Source organism: Gracilinanus agilis, chromosome 4 (genome assembly GCF_016433145.1).
Source record: "Gracilinanus agilis isolate LMUSP501 chromosome 4, AgileGrace, whole genome shotgun sequence".
In the NCBI taxonomy this organism is placed as follows: Eukaryota; Metazoa; Chordata; class Mammalia; order Didelphimorphia; family Didelphidae; genus Gracilinanus; species Gracilinanus agilis.
The window spans coordinates 80,765,046-80,788,459 of record NC_058133.1 but is presented as its reverse complement, the minus strand read 5'-3'; the positions used below and the strand labels follow the sequence as shown (position 1 = coordinate 80,788,459).

General features: G+C 34.4%; 1 protein-coding gene across 3 annotated transcripts in view; it reads right to left on the bottom strand.

Annotated features, from left to right (window-relative positions):
- Positions 1-23,414, bottom strand: part of C4H1orf21 (chromosome 4 C1orf21 homolog) — a 281,887-nt gene that overhangs the window by 192,062 nt on the left and 66,411 nt on the right. Inside the window, exon 1 of one of the 3 annotated variants that reach the window (XM_044673298.1) lies at positions 22,855-22,924. The exons of the other annotated variants lie outside the window; for them this stretch is intronic. The gene's annotated coding sequence lies outside the window, so the exon portion shown is untranslated. Of the gene's footprint in view, positions 1-22,854; positions 22,925-23,414 lie in introns of those variants that run through there. 3 annotated transcript variants of the gene reach the window in all.

The window sequence follows — 23,414 nt, the reverse complement described above, 5'->3', positions numbered from 1 at the left end:
AGACCTAAATTTTAATCAATGCAATGATTCCAGAGGACCAAAGATAAAGCATTTTACCCTTTTCTGACAATAAGGTGATGGGAATTAAGATGCAGAAGGAGACATGCATTTTCAGACACTGGTAATTTGGAAATTTGTGTTTTTTTGATATGTTTATTTATTATAAAATTTTTGGTTTTTTTTTCTAAAAATGGGAGGATAAGTGGGTAGATAAGAGGAGAATAGCAATAGGGCTGCAGGAGGAAAAAGGAGGAGCACTGAAATATTTCTTTAAAAGGCACAGAAAAGCAGAGAAAGAATTATAAAAAGCAAGACAGCTTTGAAAGTTACATGTTGCTTTTTGGCCTATTAAATAAGGCTGAGATCAGGCACAGAAAATATACTTAAAATAAAAAGCAAGCTGATATAATCATTCCATTTACCTTTCTATTTGTCTATTCTAATTTGTACATATAAATGTTCATCTTGATTGGTGGTTGCTAAGTTAAGAATTTTAAAAAATATTTTAAAAAATTAAGATTACCCAGTAATAACAGAACTGACATTTGTACCTAGGTCTAGTATAAATCTTATATCTAGTACTCTTTCTCCAATTCCATGTTGATAGTGTTAGTTAGGAAAAAGAGGTATAATAGGGTAGCATGGCATTAGTGAAAGGTGCTGGCAAATCTGGCTCTTACTATCTACATAACCATGGCAAAATCATTTAAATCTCAGAGGAGCTTCAGTTTCCTCATCTGTAGAACAGAGATAATATCTGTTAAGTTCTACCTTCCAGGATTGTTGTGAGACTAAAATGAGATAAGTTTATATCTTTAAAGTTCTACATAAATATCAGCCATTGATAGTATAATCTTGTCCTAATCTTTTTAAAGGGGGTTTTAATTAGATATAGTTGTGGACAAGACATTATCTTACTATAGATATAAAATAAATAAAACATCTTTTTCTGGTCAAAGGAAAGTACTAAAATGTAACTCCATCCTTTGTAGGTTCTTTGAAATATCCTTGGCACATCTTGGTACAAAAAGTCTATGCTCTGAAGGCTCCCATGTAGTTTGGATGTATTCAGAATAAAGACAACTGCTTTAGGAGTTATTCTTAAATTTTAATGAATCAATGTTATGTCTTAGTCTGTAATAATGTTCCAGTTCCAGAACAATTTATAAGTTGAGTTCTCCAGGATATTTTGAGAACTGTATTTATAGTATGGGATTTGTTGTCTGTCAGTCAATGAAATATGGAAGGCTTCTGATATGTAATTCTACTCCCCAGGTCATGTCTTGCTAGGTATTTGGCAGGTGTTAAATTTTTACAGCTTATTGGGATGTTATACCATCTCCACTGTCTTCCATATATCATCTACATGGATCACAATGTCTAGACTCTTTTAAGGATAAAACCTTCTGTTATTTCTGGTGACAATAACCTGGTTCTGAGTTGCCATCATAAACCCATTTTTAGCTCATTTTATGAACTGCTCATGACTGGCTTGCTTTCGTAGCCAGTGCCATCTGCATTCAAGTAATTGCAGCAGGTTGGGGGTACCAGAACAAGAAGGAGAGCTCTGCTATCCTCCATGTCAAGCTGATGATGACTGTTTCAAGTAGAACCACCAGCCAATAACATCAATATGCCTCTATTTAAATCCTTAGCTTCATAGAGAGAATGTCACCACACTGACTGAGGAGCTGACCTCATCAGTGGTATTGACAGATACAAATCAGCCAGTGGTTTCAATGTTTCTGCCATTACTTCACAGAAGACAACTTAGTAATCTCAAGACAAATAAAGTCTGCCCTATACCCTGTACTGGCTGTATTTCTCTTATTTTATTACTGCCTTACCACCATGGATAATGGGTTGGATTTTGGGGGAGGGAGGAGAAGGTGAAAGGACAACATGGAAGAATGCTAGCCTTATTGTTGTTACTATTATTAAAAAATGAACCAGGTCTACAAAATGCCCAAGTTGCTTTACAGTATCAATTTAGAAGTGCTTTAGGAGGAGTTATTCTTTCAGATTTTCAAGGTAACAAACATTTCTCTAGCTTCAAGAGAGAGAGAGTACTACCTCCAAAAGTGCCTGGCAAAGTTGGAGGAAACCGATTACATACTGGGGAAATGTAGTTCATTATATTGTAGTGATCAACTCATTACATGTCAGGCCACCAGCTAAGTGAATTATATCCCAACCATTTTCCAATCTATTTGCCCAGTGATGGTAGTAGAAGCTGACATGTAGAGGTCAGAACCTGAGGGAAAAATTCTGTGATGTCATAATCTTAGAAAAAGGGTCAAGATACACTAACCTAAGTAATTTACATGCAAGATTAACAAAAGTATTATGGTGATGACCAATGAAAAGCCACATGTTTAAAAAGATTTTAAAAAACCAACTTATATAGTTATAGCTAATGTTATAGCTAATGTTCAAGCAAGGTGGGGAAAATAAGACAACTGCACAATTTAATCCCAAGATTATATAAATGAATTCTAAATTATATCACTTATTATTTCAGTTATAATTTATAAAGACCTAGAGAAAAGCCTTAGTACATATTGTATATATATTTTACACCTACAAAGGATTTTTGATAAGAGATAGACAAGAATTATGCAAGAATAAATGGGCAATAGGATCTTAACTAAGGAACAAGTACACCTATAAATGAAAATGTGCATCTATCCAAGTATTACGTATTAACCGTTTTCATCAAATCATTAAAACCTGTCCATGAAATTCACCTATTTTCTAGAACTTGTGACATCTTAACATTGTTTGATTTCCTCTTTCCCTTCAACTCAATTCTCCAAAATTATCTGCCAAACTTTTAAAAGAGATTTGTTCAAGAATTTCCCTAAAATCCATTGTGATAGAAAGTCAAAGTGCTTCAAAATCAATACTGAGATTCAATGATGCATATGTTTTATAAATATTAAAACCAAGTACTTTTCCTAGTATGGTGAAAAGAGTATCAGTTTGAGGAAGCTGAAGCCTTGAGTTTGTCTCAAGACTTACATTTAAAAGCTGCTTGACCATTGGTAAGTCACTTAACTATCCAAATTAATGAAAAATGTTTGAACTATGCCTCTTGGAGGTCATCCTTGCTGCCCACATGGAAAGATCATGGAGTATTGACTGTGAAAGATGATGAATATACTATTACATTTTCAAAATCTCAAAAGTTTTATTTCAGAAATTCTGCTCCAAACTCTATTTCTCTCCACGAAAATAGAGAGAGAAGATAAAAATATTAGAGCAATGTTAATCTAATTGAATGACTTTAGAAAACACAAGAGAAAGCTACACCAAACAAGTTGTCCAAATGTCACATGGACACTCTCTCCTAAAAAGATGGAAAATCGAAGTTGATAGGCTTTTGCAAACTGTTAGCTGCCCCTATAGGCTGCTGTGTATGAAGAAAAGTCAACATTTGGTGCAAATTCAAGTCTTAGGATGAAAATTCACAGTAAGAAATGATGAAATTTTCAAGTATATCATGCAGTATTATATAGTGGATGGAATGTTGGTCTCAAAGAAAAGAAGCACCAGATTCAATCTCTGCCTCTGACACATCCAGTCTATGACCCGAGACATATCACTTAATCTCTCAGGTTATTATTACAAGCCATAGAATGAATACATATTATGTATTCTAGACAGTAATTCTTAGACTTTTAAAGCTGCAAATCAATTTGCCAATCTGACCTGGGAAAAGGAAACTCCTTCACCAGGAGTTCCCTAAGCTAATGACACAAAAAATCTAGCACACAAAAAAGGTAGACAGAATTTAGCACCTTTAAGAAGCTTTATAGGAAACTAGATTCTAAAACTTCCATAAGGAAATCAGATATTCCTTATATATAAAATACTCCAAAGTCTCAACACTTCTTTCATTTTGATCCCTCCATTAACCCACCAAAAATACAAAATGCAATGAACCTTAATAAGTATTGTGGGGACATTTCCTTCTCAAATCTATCAGTGGATAGTGCCTCAATGACATTCTCTCCAATGGGATTCTTATACTTGTCTCCTTGTAAACTGTCCAAAGAGAATCTATCCAAAATGCTAGATTCCTCTTCCCAGATTCTTTTTAACATTTCATGGATTCCAGGGCAACATTTGAACAGTACAGTTATTATCCTTTACTCTCACTCCATAAATGCCCAAGACACCCAGCATAAAGTGCTGTAGCCTACTCGTGTCTACCTTGTGGGTACTTCATTGCTCCAAGGGCTATTTTTGATGCTTAGGAGATTATAGTGCCCTATAATCTACAGACATATAAGAGAATCATGTTAAATGGATTTTTAGAAAGACTGCAAGGAATAGCTTCAGATCATGTAAAGCAAAAAAAAAAAATGAGATTCATCCCAATAGTCTATTCAATTCCAGACCCAGATCACTGTCTAGCTGAAGTGCTTGCCCAGCAATAATCAGCATATTAATGGTCTGACTCAATAGGCTATTCATTCAATTAGTTATCATAATCTGGACAATACAAATTAAAACCCAATGTGGACCCTGCTAATAATAATAGTTGATATTTTTAAAGCATGACAAAGTCTATAAAATACTTTAGTAGAGTGCTAGTTTTCAAAAAATATGTTGAGACTAGATCAACAGAACCATGTTGGATTTAAGCTCATTTTTCTTTTTTTGATTTAGATGGTAATCTCTGATGGGTCTTTGGCTTTATGCCATTCAATGTGTTTCTCAATGGCTTGGATGAAGTCATAGATGGCACACTTCAGGGTATTCTTAGTTAACAGGGAAGACACTAACTGTCTTCAAGAATCTGAAGGAGTGACACATAGATGGCAGACCAGACTTGCTTTGCTTAGTCCCAGATGGCTGAATTTGGAGTAATTCCTGAAGGACGTAAAGAGAGTGTGACCTGATATAATGAAAAACTTTCCAATAATTAGAGCTATCCAAAAAGTAATGGGCTTCCTCAGAAGTTCCTCCCTTCTACCAAGGAGTCTTAAAACTGCAATTGGATGAATACTGTCAAAGATGCTCTGTAGGAGGATCCCTGTGATCTCTACTTACTGCCTTTCTGATGACAATATTATCTGCCAGCAGGACTATCTAAACAACCTATTTCTCACCATCTATGAGAATTTTTTTGACTTTGCACAGGACATCCTCCATGATGTTACTCAACACCTTTGTGTGGCATACATCTCCTTTGGGAAGGAAAAGATGGGAAGGTTAAGCCTTTATATAGCACCTTTTATGTGCCAGACACTGTTATGCACTTTACAAATATTATCTCATTTGACCTTCTCAACAACTGTGAGAGGTAGGTATTATTTTTATCCCCATTTTAAAGCTGGCTAGTAAGTATCTGAGACCATATTTGAACTCATGTTTTCCTGATACCAGGCTCAGAGCTTTATCCATGGCTCACCCTTGCTGCATTCCTTGATGCTGATACTGAGAATAATCAAAATCACCTTTATAGTTGCATCTATCATTCAATGATTTAACATTCATGGCAGATATATTATTGGAGAATAGCTTTTAGATTTGCATTTTGCTTTACTGAGTGAAATGTTCTTTTGTAATCAATATATAATAACACAGCAGTATCTTATATACTGTAAACTCTCCATCAACTATGACTAGACAGAAATGATTTACTTTAGAAAATTAAACCTCAAAAGATTTCCTCCATTCCTTTTTATCATGTTTTCACCAAGGATAGCATCAATTTTATATAGAGATAATTCTCAAAAAATGTCCCCAATTTTATAGATGAGGAAACTGAGGTAGAAATAGGTTAAATGACTTGCCCAGGTTTACAATTAAGTGTCCAAGACTGGAAATGAACTCATGAATTCCTAACTCTAGGTTTGGCACTCTCCCTGTAATATAAACTGCCTTATACTCTATTGCCGTGCCCAAGGATATAAGAGTAGCATCAGAGGTAACATTTGAACTCATGTCTTCTGACTTCAGAACTAGTGTTTTCCCGTCTATCAGTTCTGCCTAAATTAAGAGGGTCACCAGGGATCAACTGAAATGTTATTACTTATTGAAAAAAAGTTTGCCCATTAAAGATCAAACATAAATTTTCCTTCATCTATGAAAAATACCATTAAAAAGTGAAATTCAGAAAATGAAACTAATTAAAGGGTCCTTGTGAGACATCCAGGCTTTGAAAACTTGGCTTTGATGTCAACTTTGATGGAAAGGCAAAGAAGCACTGAATAGCTCATTCTTACTTGGCCAAAGGTTTGATTTTTCTGTTGATGGGAAGTAAGCTCTAAGAATTCCAATGATACTAATTTAATAATATACAAGTATCTCTGCAAAAGGCCAGTTCCTACAAAAAGTCAATAACATGTAAGAACATAAAAATGTCATTCAGGGCAAGACTAATAATCCAGTAGAAATACTATTCTATCTTTGACCAAAGGACTAATTTGAGAAGGCATGCTTGTTTTTCTGTGATTTTAACCTCAAATAGTGAATGATACGGCCTTGAATATCTTTAGTTTCCTTTAACAATAGAAATTCAAGATAATTAAAGTTGTGTCAGCCAGAAAATAGTCATGTTACTGAATTCATGACATATATCAAGCTGTATTAAAGTATAGTACTACTTTCAGAGACTGAAGCTCTTCAAGTCATAAGTTCATGATATAATAACCATTTTCTAAGGATCTACCAAACAGATCTACTTACTATCTTTAAGCCATATTAAAAATTGTCTCAGATATATTCAACTCTTGGTGACTCCACATTTGGGATTTTCTTGGCAAAGATACTGAAGTAGTTTGGCATTTCCTTTTCCAGCTCATTTTATAAAAGAGAAAAGTGAGGCAAATAATTGACCTACCCAGGATCATATAAAAAAATAAGTGTCTAAGATGGGATTGGAATTCATAAAGATGAGTCTTCCTGATTCCAGACCCAGAGCTCTAACTATGGAACTACTACCTAGCTGCTCCCCCAAGTTTTTCTCCCAAGAAACTTCAGGAAATAAAAATAGAAGCCAATATAATGATCATTCATTTAGTCATTCAGTGAACAAACACTTAAATAAGCATCATCTAAATACAGGGTTTTGTAAGTACTGTGAGTAAAGTAAATGAGAAAGTGTTTCCTGGCTCCAGAAAACTTATTTTCTAGGAGGCTCTAATGTCTTTTACTAGTTTATAATAATTAGTTTATATTTCTTAAAGAACTTAAGAATACTACAGAGTTCAGTTCTCCTCTAAAAGAGCACTCCTGGTCCAAGTGTTTACTAATAAGCTAAACTGGCCAATTACATTATAAAAATTCCCATAAGCATCTGTCCCTATAAATACAAAAGTATTTATGTTTTTACTACTTGATTAATAAAGATAAGCCAAACGAAAACAAAAAAATGTAAACGTTCCTAAAATATTCATGCTTTCAGCAAATATTGACTCAAATGTATCAGAATTCAAGACTTTTGTTTAGTTTTTTTTGTTAACTTTCACATGAAGCAATTCTTTGAAGACAATCGTTCAGGGTAAGTTCCACTGTCTTTCAAAAACTGAAAAGAAAACACAACTCCATGAAGTTTACTGTCTGTATGTGTTAGTGAAACAGAATACAGAATTACGGGTTTGGAAGAGACCTCAGGCCACCTAATCAAGGTCACATCTGAACAAGAATCTCTTCTGCAACATTTCCAATAAATGATCTTCTTTGTTTTGCTTGAAGTCCAGAAAACTCACTATTTTCCAGAGCAATCAGTTCTACTTTGGGACATTTGTTTTCCTAATGGATCCTCTTCCAAAGATGATTTCTGTCATGCTGAAATGAAGGGGCTCAAAAAATGAAAGCCATCATTCATGCTATGCTAATATCTAACTTTCTCTTTCTTACCTGCTGGATAAACACATTTCCCTGGAGCATGTATGTAACTGGGCAAACAGGTTAAGTCATAGTTCTTTTTTCCAGACTCTCTTTAGTTCACATCTTAGAACCTGACCCTTTAAAAAATGCTGGATATTGCAGTGACAAGATGCATCCAGCCTTTTAACATAGCCAACCAACAGCTGTAAAATGTCTGGGACTCACACTCCTTTCAATTCTGCACTTTTCCCTGTGAAATGTAACAGATGTTTCTGAGAAAACAAGGAAAACACTCTAATTATGAAAAAATCATCCAATAAAGTCCAGTTTAAGGTCAAATTTTCTTCAGATTAAAAACAAAAAACATGCTATAGTGTAAAGCAAAAGATGAGGAACTTTTTAAAAGAGCTATAGTGAAACTTTGTAGATCATCTTGTTCAGAAGTTCTAAAACTGAGGTTTATAATTTTGTCTTTAAAAACTGGTAAATATATTTCAATATAAATTAGTTTCCTTTGTAATTCTGTGTATTTTAATTTATGCTTTTAAAAATATTATTCTTTTTTTTTTATAAATTCTTATCTTCCATCTTAGAATCAATACTGTGTATTGGCTCCAAGGCAGAAGAGTGGTAAGGGTAGGCAATGGGGGTCAAGTGACTTGCCCAGGGTCACACAGCTGGGAAGTGGCTGAGGCCAGATTTGAACCTAGGACCTCCCATCTCTAGGCCTGACTCTCACTCCACTGAGCTACGCAGCTGCCCCCTAAAAATATTATTCTAAGAAGAGGTTTATAGGCTTTTCCAGACTGTGAAAGATGCCCATTATACACAAAAGGTTAAGAATCTCCAGTCTGGTACAAATGTCTCATTCTATCTATAAGGAAGCCAAGACTCAAAATGGAGAAGAAACTTGTCTGAAGTCAGTTATTAATTGCACAGTAGAGATAAAAAACTATAAAAATATATACCATAAGTCTCTGATTCTAAATCCAGTGTTTTTTTACTAAACCACAAGAGTCTTCAGAAAGATAGTTATACCAATTTTTCAATACAAAGTAGTAAAACGAGCAAACATCCTATGTTGAGTTTTGCTAAAATTAAGATTTATTTTTACCTTTAGGAAATACAACCTCCCTAATTTCTGATCCTGTTACAAACAAAATATCTTAGTATTTACAGAAAAGTAGGAGAACCTTGTTTTAAAAAAGAGAATCAAAGCAAACCAAACAACATTTATTGGTGCTATACCTGAAATTGAGGAAAGGTTTTTATTTTACTTGAAATAGGGCAGATGCCAATCAAACAGCAAAAGTCACAAGCAAAATCTATCCATTTCCTTTGGTCAGTCTTGAATTCTGGCAAAAAATCAAAGCAAGCTTTCTTCTCCTTAACAGGTAGAAACATTTCAGAAAGTGCTAATCATAGAGTAAGGTCTTTCCAGAAACACACTAAAAAGCTCAAAGCTTGTTTACAGCTGCTAAAAGAAAAATTGCTACAACTGAACACAAACCAAGAGCCTCCAGAACACAGCCATTCTCTGAAGGAAAGAATCCATGCCTTCCTTTGACTGAAAGTGTTCCAATAACTAGAAGGAAGGTAGGTTTTGAGTTACAACCATGGGTGAAGTAGAGGAGAGGAAAGTTTCTCATTTTAAAAACATTAAAACTGTTCCATCAAACAGAATAAGCAATAGTAAAGTCATCCTGGCTATGAAAGAGATACCTAAGGAAAACTATAAAAATAAAAATGATTCACAGAAAATCCTTGTGCTGTTCATCTATAAAAAAGACCAAGGTCTCTGAAACCAGCAGCTGTGGAGATAGATCATGAAATGTTGTGAAGCTAAGCTATCACCTTCCTGCATGATGAGATGATGATATGATGCTCAAGGGGTGCTTTCCTACCAAATCTTACTGAGCTATCGTGAGATTCAAAGAACAATCACTCCACAAAACAAATTAGTGCTCTATTTAAAGCCCTATACAAAAGTTGAGGCACCTTGGCTTCCTGGTAAAAAGGTCTAAATTCAAGTATGGTGGACAAATACTGCCTACATGACGGGGCAAGACACAACCTTTCAGGAGAGTCTCATGCAACGCTCAAAGGCTCTAAGTAGCAGACAAGGTGTTTCCACATTATTATAAAAAGTTCCTTGCTGGGAAATTGGAAATTCCTGCACCAATGAAATCGTAGGTCTCATAAATTAATTTTAAAAAGATAAATTTCACTAATTAGATATCATTATTCTTATTATTTCCTCCTCAACAATCACTCAACAAGCTTTATTAAGTGCTTACTGTGTTCCAGACACTATTCTGGGTACTGAGGATAAAAATGCAATAAAAAAATTTTTTCAAGAATACAAATACAGACTCTTCAATAAATCTTAATAATTACCTTTTAGTGGTGAGGTAAGTTTGATTAATTACATGGGAACAAATATAGATTCATTTTATAAATAGCAAAAAATGCAAGATTTATTTCACTTGGGTTTTTAGGGCTGCTCTTCTAAGAATAATAGGAACCAACAGATCTGCTTCTTAAGGCATATGATTCAAGAATCAAATGGAAGGCAGACCCAAAGGATGAACCAGAAAACTTGCTTTTTATTTCAGACTGAGGGTTGTTCTGATACCCTGGCTTGAAAGAAGAAAGATATTGCTCCCAACACCAAATATTTTTAGATAAGGAGAGAGAATGTTAAATTTAAAATAAAACAACATAAAAAAGGGAAAATCCAAAAGACAGCATCTATTTACATGAATATGAGATAGTGAAGTCCTCACTCCTTTTTCTAAAGAAGAAAAAAGCTTCCTTAAAAGTCAATATTTATAAAGCATAAAAGTACCCTAATAATGGCTACCCCGTATATTGGATATGTATTTGTGCATACACATGTAGATAGATTTTTCATTCTTAAAAAGGAACACACCCCGAAGGTCAGCAGTTGTATATGCATGTTGGTTAAAGACTTCAGTGTCAGAAATATCCTGCCACAGATCCCATCTTCCAAAGCAAGGAAGGGCTCATTTAAGGACTGGCAAGCAACTTTATTCACTTCCAATAACAAACTAAAGCTAACATTTACTTCTAAAATGCAGATTATTTACAAAGGATGTAATCATTCATTCCACTCCAAGTCTCATTAAGTTTATCAACATGGAGCACTTCAGCTGCTTTCTGGACAACTTGCTATGTGCGCCCTTTCTATGAACTTCTGACAAAAAAGATAATTTCAAATCATAAAACTAAAAAATTTAAAAAGAAAAAAAACACCAGCAGCTAAAGAATATCAATGCACTTTTAACCCATTATGAGGTCTATCAGACGTGCTATGATACCATTTTTGTATCTTAAGATTATTTCCAATTTGTCCTTTATTGTTCATACACAGTTGTATGTAGTTGCTTGCTTGTTTTTCCCAAGATTCTGTGCTTCTTGAGAGTAAGAGCTGTCTTTTACCTTTCTTTGGATCCCCATCAATTTAGCACAAGGTTGTTCACGTGTTCAATGTTGAACACATTGTTGTTCACTTGTTTCCAGTCATGTTTGATTCTTCATGACCCCATTTGGGGCTCTCGGCAAATCTACTGGAAAAGTTTGCCATTTCCTTTGAAGCAGTTAAGTGACTTCTCCAGAGTCACCCACAGTTAATAAATATCTGAAGCCAGATTTGAATTCAGGAAGAGAAGTCTTCCTGACTCGAGGTCAGGCATGCTATTCCACTGTGCCACCTAGCTGCCCAATAAATGTTTCTTGACTTAGAGAAAGACTGGCTACTTTTATACTTCAAAACTCCCAGAAGCTGGAATTTTATCATTGTTGTTAAACCCTCAGTCAGGAACTTCTATTGACTCAGTAGATGGTCTTGAACACAGGATCTCCACAAAATCAACAATTTCGGACATGCAGATGATACACTCTAATGGCAAAAAGTAAAGAAGAATTAAAAAGCCTCCCGAAGAGGTAAAAGAATAGAGTATAAAAGCTGGGATTCCACCTTATACCCATCAGATTGACAATGACAAACATTAGAGGGACTGTGGGAAAACACTGATACACTGAGGCAAAGTGCTACAATGATCTATAAATTGGTACTGCCATTCTATAAAGAAATTTAGAAAGCAACGAAGTTACTAAACTATTAAAGACTTGCTAAACCTTTAACTCAGCTAAACTCGTACTAGATAAATATTGTAAGAATGGAATTTGTGTTAAATAATTACATTGGTTATTGGCTCTGTCATTCTTACAATATATATGTTTGTGTGTATACATACACACAAAAGAAAGAGAAAAGAGTCCTTTATATACAATATTTATAGTAGCTCTTTTTGTGGCAGCAAATAAGTATAAATTAAAAAAGAAACCATCAATGGGTAAATGGTTGAATGAACTACAGTTTATAAATGACATGGAATTCTGTTTGTTGTGTTAAGAAATAAAGAAAGATGGTTTCAGAGAAACCTAGAAAGATTTATATGAGTTGATACAGAGGGATGTAAGCAGAACCAAAGGAGCAATTTATACAATAATAGCAACATCACTGTAAAAATGAACAATTTGGAAAGGCTTAAAATAAAAACTCTGATGAATACAATGATCAATCATGATTCCACAGAACATTCTCAGCCACCTCTCCCTCTCCTATAGAGCTTCACTACTTTCTGCTTGAACTATTATAATACCCTCCTAATTGCTCTCTGCTTCAAGTTCTCTCTCCACTCCACATGGATGCCAAACTGCTTTCTAAAGTGAAGATCTGTCTAAGTTACTTCCTTGTTCAATCAACTCCGAAGACTCCCTACTGACTCCAGAAAAATATTATTTCATCTCTATTTTATTTTAAAGTACCTATTTTGTGTATTTCATAATATATACAACTAATAAAATAGTAGTTTTATTAAATAAAAATAAAATAAAACAACTAATACAAATAGCTAATTTATAAATATATATATATATTTGAGGCACTTGCTCAAAATTTTTTACTAATAATGAGACACACAATAAAAAGTTTGTAATCATTGTATTATACCATATTGTCAAACTTCAGATGAGCCAGGCAAAGAAAAGACAATTCCTACATCCATCCAGTCTCTTTATAATTTACTGTTTGTATTGTGACATCATCATGTAAAGTAAAGCTAGCAAGGTTCCAGAGAGCGCTGGGTCTTTCCCAGTCTACCATGTAAATAAGAAGATATCAGGTGGGGCAGTGGAAACTTGGAGGCACAGGATCTTGACTTGAGATTTTGACTCTGCTATGTCCTTCTTAAGTGATATAAGGCAAGTCACTAAACCTTTCTAAGTCTTAGTTTTCTTCATCTATAAAATACCACAGGACTTTTAAGGTGTCTTCTTAGACTAGATGACTTCTAAGGTCCCTTCCAGTTCTATATTTATGAGCTTATGTAAATATGAAGGTACCATATAAATTGATATAGTAATAATTCTATATTCAGATATGTTATATTTATGGATGTTTCCTCAATGTATCTAACTTGGAAGGTTTAGTATTTAGAGAGAAATAAGCAATGTTAATAAATCTTCAGTATAATATAAAGTAAGATTACACAATTAGACATACATACATCTTTTTCATCTGCATTGATTAGATTTTCCTGTTTGTGTTCCCTATCCTAAGGTCAATCAGATTTCTCTTGTTAAGTACAAGAGGTATATGGCCAGGGCAAAGTGACCACAGTTGTTTTTTTTTTAACTTTAAATGCTCCACTGGTCTCTTTTCAATTTTTAAAATCATTGTTACATCCCAATGACTCCTTCCCAAGCCTACTAAATAGAACTTTCTCTTGTAACAAATAAATATAATCAAGCAAAACGTACCAACACATTTCTGAAAATGTGTACCTCATTCTGCAACCACATTCCATTATCACATCCTTCCTTAAGGAGAAGTACGAGGCATATCTCATTATCAGTGTTCTGAAGCTACAGCTGGCACTGGTTTGATCAAGACTCTAAAGTCTCATTATCATTTTCCTTCATATTACTTTAGTCCCTTTGTAAAATATTTTCCTGATTCTACTTCTCTCAATTTCATTGCATGAGATTTCCCATATTTCTCTGAAATCCTCCTATCTGTCATTTCTTATGGTACAATAATATTTTATTGCTTTTAGATACTTTTTTTGTATCTAATGTATTTTAGATACATTGTTCAGCTATTCCCTCACCAAATGGGCCAACCATTTCCCTTCTACATCCTTATCCAAGGAACACAGACTTAGAGCTAGAATGGACCTTATAGGTTAGAAAGCTCAATTCTTTTATTTTGGAGATATGGAAAATGAGATCCAGAGAAGTTATGTGAATTAAGAGTCATACAAATGGTGATATAGCCAAGATTTAATTTGGACCCACTGACTTTAAATCCAATATTCTTACTATTGTACCACAAAGTACTTTACTATAAAGATGATATCTTGTCCTCTATGAACAATTTCTCTCAGAAATAAAAGGAACTGGTACCAAAATTTTTGACCAATTCAGTAATATATGGCAAGTTTGTAAACAGCAAGAATTGTGAGATAGGATAGCTAGGTGGCTCAGTAGATAGAACAACAGAGTTGGGAGGACCTGGGTCCAAATCTGACCTCAAAACAACATAGATGTGTGACCCTGGGAAAATCACTTAACCACAATTGCCTAGTCCTTATCTCTCTTCTGCCTTGGAATGGATGGGACTTTAAAATCTAAGACAGAAGGCAAAAGTTTATTTAACCCAGAGACACACACAGAGACACACATACATTGGACTGACTAACTGACTATCTATCTATCTATCTATCTATCTATCTATCTATCTATCTATCTATCTATCTATCTATCTATCTATTCCAGTGTGGGACATCTTCCATTACATGTATGGGACAACATCCATAACATAAGCCATCACTTAGGTAAGCATGTGTCAGTACTGGATATACAGACTGGAAATATATACTATAATATGTATATTATATAACATTTTACATATATTTAACATAATATATTTCAATTCATATGCATGTACTTTATGCTCGACAAATATTTCACCCTTGTAATAATTTTGGATCCTTGTTTTATTATTCTTACAAATGCATTCTTTGCAGTAATTCAGAAATAGCACAAGATATAGTCATGTTAACACTTGTTAATTATTATAAGAACTGGAAAGATAAGATTAAAAATGGAATTACAGCCTGGGGGAACCACAAAATGTCATTTTATTCAGCCTCCCCAATCAAAACTCCATCTAATACATCCATTCTAGGTCAGCCCAAAGAGATAAGATGATATCTAGCCATATTAATGTCCATTAACAGCATCTAGAATCAGGGAGATAATATTCTTGCTGTATTGCATCATGCCTTGGTCAGACTACATCTAAAATATTTTATTTTATTCTTGGTGCCACATTTTAAAAATGGCATTGACAAGACAGAATACCAGAGGAAGACAACAAGAAGAGTATTGGAAATCAGTTAAGAAACAGGGAAATCTTAGTCTAAAAAACTGAAATAAAAGAAGAAACTGAGTGAGGATATAGTAGCTGCTTTCACATATCTGAAAGTGAAGCAATTAGACTTGTTTTGCTGGTTTCCCAAAGGAGAAAACTAGGAACAATGGGTGGAAATTAATAAGTGGAAAATTTCAATTTATTGTAAGGGAAAACTTCTTCACAGTTATACAAAAGTTCCTAGATAGGGAACAAATATGGAAGAGGCTCAGGAGGGGAAGGTGAAGAAATAAGCATTTATTAAGTGTCTACTATGCATGAGGCAATGAGCTAAGTGCTTTACAAATATTCCAATTGATACAACAACCCTGGGAGGTAAGTGCTACTATTATTTCTATTTTACAATTGAGGAAACTGAGGTTTAAAAGGTTAGGTGACTTGTTAATCATTACAAAGACTAGAAAGAGTCAAAGTCAGGTCTTCAACCAAAGTATCATGATCCAAAGCCAGTATTCTTTCCATTACATTACTGAGTACTGACACATGTCCACCTAACTGTTGGCCAATGTTACAGAAAATGTCCCACACCAATTCCGAACAAGAGAATGATTGACTATTGATGGTAAGGCTTTTCAAATGCTCTTATTTTTACATGACACTGAATACAGTAATTCCACTGAGCCCTGAAATGCCATAAAGCTTCCTTGTGCAATCTGTAGCATTTGGAAATAGATTAAGCTGGTCATATGCCTTGGAAAACACCTTAGAAAAACAGAGAATGAAAAATTAATTGTCTAGATGGACTGCCTATCAGGTTACTATATACACATAATGCATATGTAAATAGACCCATATACACATTAGATTATGCATATACACATCAAGCAAGTGCTATGACAGTGAACGAGATTCAGAAATGATTAAGAGAAGGAGATCAGGATGGATCACATTTGAGAAATGATAAGGTGCTTTCAATGATCCTGAATTGCTTTGATGCAACAAATCTGATCACTTTAATGCCAATAGACTCTCAGGTTCTATGGCTGTGAATCACAGAGCTCTAGGATCTCTGTAACAGAAATCTAAATAATGAATAAGCTAAAAGACAATGGAAAGATGGTACTGTGGGCATAATTGGGCTTTAATATGTTACCAATGATAACATGTTCAAGAAGTGACATAAAATATGGTGCTACTAAACTTTCTTCCTTTATAATTTTTATTACTTCCTTCGATATTCTTGATCTTTTGTTTTTCCAAATGAATTATTATTTTTTTCCAGTTCAATAAAATAGTTTTTTGGTAATTTAATTGGGATGGTACTAAGTAGATTAGGTTGGATGTAATTTTAACTATATTGGCTCTATTTACCCAGGAAACAATTAATATCTCTACAACTATTTAAATATTAATTTATTTGTATAATAAAGTATTTTATAATTATGTTTATATAGTTTCTGGGTTTGTTTTGGCAGATATATTCCTAATATTTTATTTTATTTATATTATTTTAAATGGGTTATCTCTTACTATCTCTTCTTGCAGGATGTCATTGGTGACAAATAGAAGTGCTGATGATTTACATGAGTTTATTTTATATTCTTGCTACTTTGCTAAAATTTACAACCCCTTTTTAATTTAATGAACTCAAAATTATCCATTTTACATTTCAGTACTTTCTACCTCTTTGTTTGTAAATTCTTTTCCTATCTACAAATCTGATAGTTAATATGTTCCCTTAAATTATATATAACAACAAAAATATTGTATGAAGGATGACTTATGTATGTATACCTCCAGAGAAAGAACTTATAAACAGATATAAGCAAGACATAGTTTTACGTACATGTATCTTTTGGTCAAATGATGCCTTCTATAATGGAGGAAGGGAATTAACTGGATATTTTAATGTAACAAAAAATAAGCAAATTTAAATTTTAAAATGAAGTGGTACAAAAGGAATCATCAGGGAGACAGAGCAAAGAGGTATATTGCTAGAAAAGGAGGAAAACCATTCATAAAGTGAGACTAAAAGATGAGATGTCATAGGCACTACCCCCAAGATATGAAAAGAACTAAGGCAAAGTGGGCAGTGTACCAGGAGAACCTCCATGGAGAATTTATAGGAAAACATAGGAAAGAGCTTGGTCCTTCACCTTAAGTCTTGTCAACTTCCACTTCACCATGAGAGCCAAGATGAGGAAGAGACAATTGCCCAAGTTAAAATGCAAAAGGAAAAAAATGAGGCAGAAGTGTAAGTGTAAGTAGTCTGACTATTCACTACAAAGATTAGAGATGTTTAGTGATTGGCTCATGGTCACACTTGACTGAATCTTTCATAGTACATCACCACTTGGAGGACTACATCAGCTCTCCTGCCTCAATCATTCAACTAGTCAGCGAATATTTATCAATTACTTATTATGTAGCAGCACTGTATTAAGTGCTGGGTACACAAAAAAATTTTTAAAAGGCAAGAAAAAGTAGTCCTTGCTCTTAAGGAGTCCATAGTCAAATGGGAAGACAACATAAAATGTTGTACTGACGCAGAATGCTTTATCTCCATCATATGATAAAGGCTCTTCCTACCATTTAACTTCTCTCTACCTAAAACCAATTCATGTAGTTATGTGCCTCTAGACATTCTGGATGTTTTCTTTGTGGATGATTATAGCACATGTATAATAAATCATTTCTACTTTTACTGGCTGAAAAAGAAAAAAATAACATAGCAGGAGAAAGCAAATAAGTTTTGTAATTAGTGGAGAAAAATACAAGTTCCTTAAGGGCAAGTATTTTTTTTCCCATTTCTGTTTTCATATTTCTAGCACATGTTCTAGCACAGTGCCTTATACCTAGCAGGTATTTTACAAGTATTTGCTGAAATGAAATAAAGTACACATACCAGTGAAAATGTAAAACTCTCGAAGTGATTATAGAATCTGAGATGAAGGCAGTTATATCTGTAGTCAGAATAAAAATGCATTTTTGGTGTCCTTCAAACTACAAACTTAAATATTTACCTTAGTGAGTCTCTTATGGTTTCTTTCCTGTTTAGTTTTGTTACACTTCTCTTGAGTCTTGCTTTTGAAAGTCAAATTTTCTATTCAGTTCTAGTCTTAGAAATGCTTGAAAGTTCCCTATTTCATTAAATGTCTATTTTTTCCCCCTGAAGAATTTGTATTTAATTTTTCTGGGTAGATGATTCTTGGTTGTGTTCCTAGATCCTTTGCTCTCCAGAATATCATATTCCAAGCCTTTCTTTAATGAAGAAGAAGCTGTTAAATCTTATGTCATCCTTACTGTGGCTCCATGGTATTTGAACTGTTTCTTTATGGCTCTGTTGCAATATTTTCTCCTTGACCTGGGAGTTCTGGAATTTGAATATAATATTTCTGGTGCTTTTCATTTTAGGAATTCTTTCAAGAAATGATTGGTGGATTTTTTCCATTTCTATTTTGCCCTCTGGTTCCAAGATATCAGGATTTTCCTTAATGATTTCTTGAAAAATGATGTCAAGACTCTTTTTTATTATAATTTTCAGAGAGTCCAATAATCTTTAAATTATCTCTCCTAGATCTATTTTCAAAGTGAGTAAATTTTCATTCTTTTGGTTTGGTTTTGTTGTTTCTAAATGTTGTTTCTAAACATACTCATATTAGCTTTCACATATCCAATTCTATTTTTTAAGTTAAATCAAATCAACAAACTTTTATTAAGAACTTAATAAGAACAGAACACTGTACTAGATCAAACAGGTAAAAATACAAAGTTTAAGTAGAACACAGTCCCTGACTTTATAGAATTTATGGTTGAGTAGTGTGTAAATAGAATTAGCTGGATCTACTCAACCCAGGCGTGCTAATGATGTCACTCTCAGCTCCCTTAGTGGGGAGGGGAGACAAGTTACCCACACGTGACAATAAGTAACAAATCAAGAATAAGGGACTGCCCTTTGGGCAGTCCAAATCAATGTAGAAACTGCCATTTGTCCATTTGAATTAGAGGTGGACCACAGGAAGTGATGAAAGACACTATCTCTTTAAGTAAGTGTGTGAACTTCCTGCGGGGGCAGTTGCCATCTCGAACTGGAAGAAGAAGCATCTCCTGAGACCACAGACAGATTACGCTCTATATTGTCACGTGGGTAAGTTAGGCTGACTTCCTTGGCCTGGCTGGGCCAATTCTAAACTCTGCCTATCTGGCTGTTGGGCCCTGTGGCTTACAGCTTCATTATTAAGCTTTATAACCTTCTTCTCTCTCAGTCCAGGCTGGACTAGCCTCTACTTTTCTCTTTATTCCTACTTTTACCTACCGATTGTAAATAAACTCTTCAACCCGATGCTGACTTGGGTCTGATTTAATTACGGAATCAACCTAAATTGTTGATTCCTGGCGGCCACATATTTTAATATATATCTATAAATACCTAAATTTTATTCCTTACAGTAGTGAAATGATACCAATTTAATTAACTATAATTTGCAAACTTACATAATGACAGTAATAATATTTATTACTAGCCCATTTTGAATTTTTAAGAAATTATTTTCTTCACTAGTTTTTGTACCTTCTTTTCTATTTCATCAAGCCTACTTAAGTTTTAAAGTTTTAAAAAAAACTTAATTTTTTTATTTTTTAGAATATTTTTCCATGGTTATATGATTCATGTTCTTTCCCTCCCTCCCAACAAATCTACTTTTTAAAGAGTTCTTTTCTTCAGTGAATTTTTATACATCTTTTTCCTTTTCACCAATTCTGTTTTTTAAGGAATTCTTTTCAATAAATTTTTATATCTTTTTGTATTTGGCCAATTCATTTAAAAATGTTCTTTTCTTCACTGAATTTCTATGCTTCTTTTATCATGTGGCCTATGTAGTTTTTTTTTTTAAACCCTTGTACTTCGGTGTATTGTCTCATAGGTAGAAGATTGGTAAGGGTAGGCAATGGGGGTCAAGTGACTTGCCCAGGGNCTACCCAGCTGCCCCCTATTAAGTTTTGTATGATGTTACTTCCTTGAGTATTTTTTATGCCTCTTTTATGAAATTGCTGACCTTTTCTTTATTATTTTCCTGTATCATTCTTATTTATTTTCCCAATTTTTCTTTACCTCTCTTATTTGATTTTTAAAATCCTTCTGGAGATTTTCCAGGAATTCTTATTTGGGCCTGAAACCAATTCACATTTTTCTTTGAGGATTTAAATGAAGTTTTTTTGACTTTGTTGTCATCTTCTGAATTTGTGTTTTGGACTTCCCTGTCAGCATAGTAACTTTCTATGGTTAGGTTCTTTTTTTGTTTGCTCATTTTCCCCAGCTGATTTCTTAACTTTATTTTTTTTTTAAAACCCTTACCTTCCATCTTGGAGTCAATACTGTATATTGGCTCCAAGGCAGAAGAGTGGTAAGGGTAGGCAATGGGGGTCAAGTGACTTGCCCAGGGTCACACAGCTGGGAAATGTTTGGGGTCAGATTTGAACCTAGGACCTCCCGTCTTTAGGCCTGGCTCTCAATCCACTGAGCTACCCAGCTGCCCCCGATTTCTTAACTTTTAACTTCATGTTAAAGTTGAATTCTGCTTCTGGAGGTTGGGAGCACCATCTCAAGCTTGAGGTTTTTCATGATGCTGCATGAAGAGGTAGTTCTGGGGGTTCTATAAATTTTAGTTCTTCCAAGGTGGTATGATCTAAGGAGAGGGTGGTGGTCATTGTCCTTCCAAGTGTGCTCTGGTTGGAGAGCACCAACAATCACTTGTTTCTTCCCTGGAACTGTGAAAGGTCCCCACCCTCCTGTGGCCGCATGCTCTAGTGTGCAAGTGCTCTTCCTAGCCCTGAGACTGCAACCAAGAACCACATATGGACAATCCAAAAGGCCTGAGCCCACAAAGGATCTCTTATAATCTCCTTTGTATCATTTGTCCAACTTTCTTACCATCTATGGTGTGAGAGCTCTGGAAGCTTCTGCTCTAGATTTGGTCACTCCCAATGCTGTTCCTGGCTTGTTGGGGCATAGTCTGGACTGGACTGTGTTCTATTCTCACCCCAGTTATACAGGCTTTTCCTGACACCCTTTTAAGTTGTTTTGTTAGAAAACTGTTTCATCATGCCCTTTTATTGGTCCTACCACTCCAGAATTCATTTTAAAGTATTATTTTAATGCTATTTGAAGGAGAATTTGAGAGAGCTCAAATGAATATGTTTCATTCTTCCACTGTCATGGGAGTTACAAAGTTCTAATACAAATGTGTATCTAAGTTAGTCCTTAAAAAATAACTTCCTTAAGGTGCTACAATATAGGATAAATTATGATATATAATTTATAAATATAATGCACATTTATAAATATAATATAATACAATATAATAAATAATAATCACTTTGATAATGTTACTCACGATACTTTGTAGAGGGAATACTTCATAGAAGTGATACTTCATGGAGGTGATATTTCTAGGATGTGATTCAAAGGCTCTTACCAGTACCCTATGAACTCTGGAAAGTCCTACACTATGCTAGAAGCTCCAAATACAGAACTAAGCAATGTGGTTTTTCATCCCTGAGCTCAATCTTCTGATCATATTTCCTTGTCATTGCTTCACATTTTCCAGAAATGTTACATCTCTCTAGAGAAGCCCATCATCTGTTGGTTATTATTGACAACCTACATTTTTTTTCTGATTCCATTATTATGAGGTACTTGAGACATAATACGCCCTGAACAATGTATTATACTACTTTTACCATTCATAAAACCCTGGATTTCATTTTCTCTAGGAAACTGGCATCAGGAGTTAATTATTGGCCAATTTCTAAAGCATGGGTATTGAATAGAGAGTATGGCAAGAATCATGGCAAAAGCCACATGAAAGCAGTGACCACTCTCTTGACAGTACAACAACATTTTTTATAATCTGTAATAGTTCCATCCAAATGACATAAAAGGAAAATTGGACTTCGATTAATAACTAAGCTATAAAAGTCTCTGAATTTTAAAATAACTTGCCAGAAGCAATAAAATGAATGGCATACATTGGGTGTGTTTTTAGCTCTTAGAACATCTAACAGACTTACAAAATTTAAGTTTAGATTCTGAATTAGTAATCTGCTTTGTGGCAGGGAGACAAAATATTTGTCTTCATGGAATCACTGGATAATATTTAGAGGTACGGGGACTTTAGAGTTTGTCTAATTCAATACCTTCGTTTTACAGATGAGACACCTGAGTCCCAAAAGAATTAAGTGACTTTCCAAAGTTCTAACCCAGTGGTTCCCAAACTTTTTTGGCCTACTGTCCCCTTTCCAGAAAAAATATTACTTAGCACCCCCTGTCACATACTATCACCACCTCCTTACAGTTATTCACCACCCCAAATGCACCTGTGGCCATCACCGCCCTCCTGGATTGCTGCAGCAACCACCAGGGTGCAGTGGCACCCACTTTGGGAATCACTGGTCTAACAGATATTAAGTGCCAGAATTGGGATTTGATCAGGTTCTATGATTCCAAACTCAATGTTTTTTTCCAACATATCACAGTGATGCTTAGAACTGACCTTGTTCTAATGTAGGCAGTTGGGGTAAATATCAAACTAGCCGCAGAAATTTTTGAAGAATCTGAAATAGTATGTATTTCTTATCTTCAAGAGGCTTCTAGTCTAAAAAGGGAGAAAGAAAAAAGTACATGGAACAATAATATATCCTTTTATACAATAAATACATGTTACCTAAAGTCTAAGGAAAAATAATTGGGTTCTCTCTCAGCTTTGTCTCCCTTATTACAAATTCATATTTGCCTTATGATTATTTCTCTTTCATACTTTCATCATCCCTGGAATCAGTCGTGGACCTACATGAATGTAAGATCTTTGGGAAGAGGAAGTTTTGGGTTTTTGTCTCTCTATACCTCACGAATGCAACATTGCAAATGTAAGCACTTCATAAATGTTCATTAAGTTGAATGAATAAAGATTTCCTAGAGTCACACACTGCTGAGGTTGCTAACAAATTAACTACTAATTTTTAAATTTGTGCCCCTTATGCTTATTCTGGAACCCCTGTAAACTTAATGAGTATTATCTCTCTTTTCTCATCCCTTAGGTTCTTGTTGACTTGG